This window comes from Frankliniella occidentalis, unplaced genomic scaffold (genome assembly GCF_000697945.3).
Source record: "Frankliniella occidentalis isolate FOCC.00 unplaced genomic scaffold, Focc_3.1 Scaffold94, whole genome shotgun sequence".
NCBI lineage: Eukaryota > Metazoa > Arthropoda > Insecta > Thysanoptera > Thripidae > Frankliniella > Frankliniella occidentalis.
The window spans coordinates 14,101-15,344 of record NW_026267223.1 but is presented as its reverse complement, the minus strand read 5'-3'; positions in this window follow the sequence as shown (position 1 = coordinate 15,344).

The following is a 1,244-nucleotide window of genomic DNA, read 5'->3' as shown; positions in this document are numbered from 1 at the left end:
TCCCCCCCTCTCTCCCTCCCTCCCTCTCTCCCCCTCTCTCTCCACCTCTCTCTCGCTCTAACGTCACGAAGTCTTTCTCTTCTTATCATCCCTGAAGACTGCTGGGACGTAGCCAGCGTTGAGACCTCATGATATGGTCCTTACAGCGACACCGCGGTCTTTACTAGTGGATGTCACGGTGAACTGGACGTTAAGCACCATCAAGAGTGGTACAACTGTTGGGGCCGACGGGGCGGCATGCAAAGAGAGGGCGCACTACTTGCATCCCATGGCATTATTGCATTGGTTAATAGACTTGTGACTTGTATGTCAGATACCAGTCCGACCCGACGGACTTTTCGGTTCGGAAATCGGAAGTGACACGCCATCGCCATTGTCTAGGTGATATATGGTTCTCTTGTTCTGAGAGCGTTTTCCTCTCAATACTGCGGCTAATCCTTGCAAAGAATGTTCGTATTATTGCAAAGAATTAAGGTTGCATGCATTTTTCAGTGAAATCTAATCGAGTACCCTGTTAAATTTTGCCACAGCTGAAAATGCTCTCCATTTAGACGCAAGAACGCGACCACCAAATTAGGAGCCCTTTTGTTGTTCTTGAAACAAGAATCTTCGGTATGTACCTCTTCAGCTAGTCTAGCAAAATTTTCATGACTACGAGAACTTTTTTTTTCACTACACACACTTCAATCCTGACAAAGAAAATTCCTGTGTTACAAAGAATTCTGGGATATTCTCCGCAACCGTATTAAAAAGCCAATAAATTTTCTTTGTAATGCAAAGCACACTTTTGTGTAAAGGAAATTTCCTGTAATACAAGGAAATTTCCAGTATATTACGGTTGCACAAAATTCCCTGCATTATTATACCAAAAAAAACTTTGTAAAAGATTTAGGTGTAAGCGCCGAAAAGATATGATCACTAACAATTCCCCCCCAAAATATTTACATGCCCTGCTTTTGTCAAGCCTTCAGCACGAACACGCGGGGGACTGGAGACTTTAACGCAGACGGAGTCCTATGCCGTGACGTCTGCTTATGTTTTCCTAACTACCGTAGTTCGGGAATGACAACTCCAGTAAGCTCGGACCCGACGAGTAAGCAGGTAAAGAGTGGCTAGAGGCCCGGTCGTCGAGCCCGGCCGCTGGCTGGACCCGGTTCTGAACGGCTCCATTCAAACGATACCCGATGGTGACCCAGAAAAGGAGGTACGAGGCAACGTTGCGTGGCGTGTAGAGCTGTGCTGCG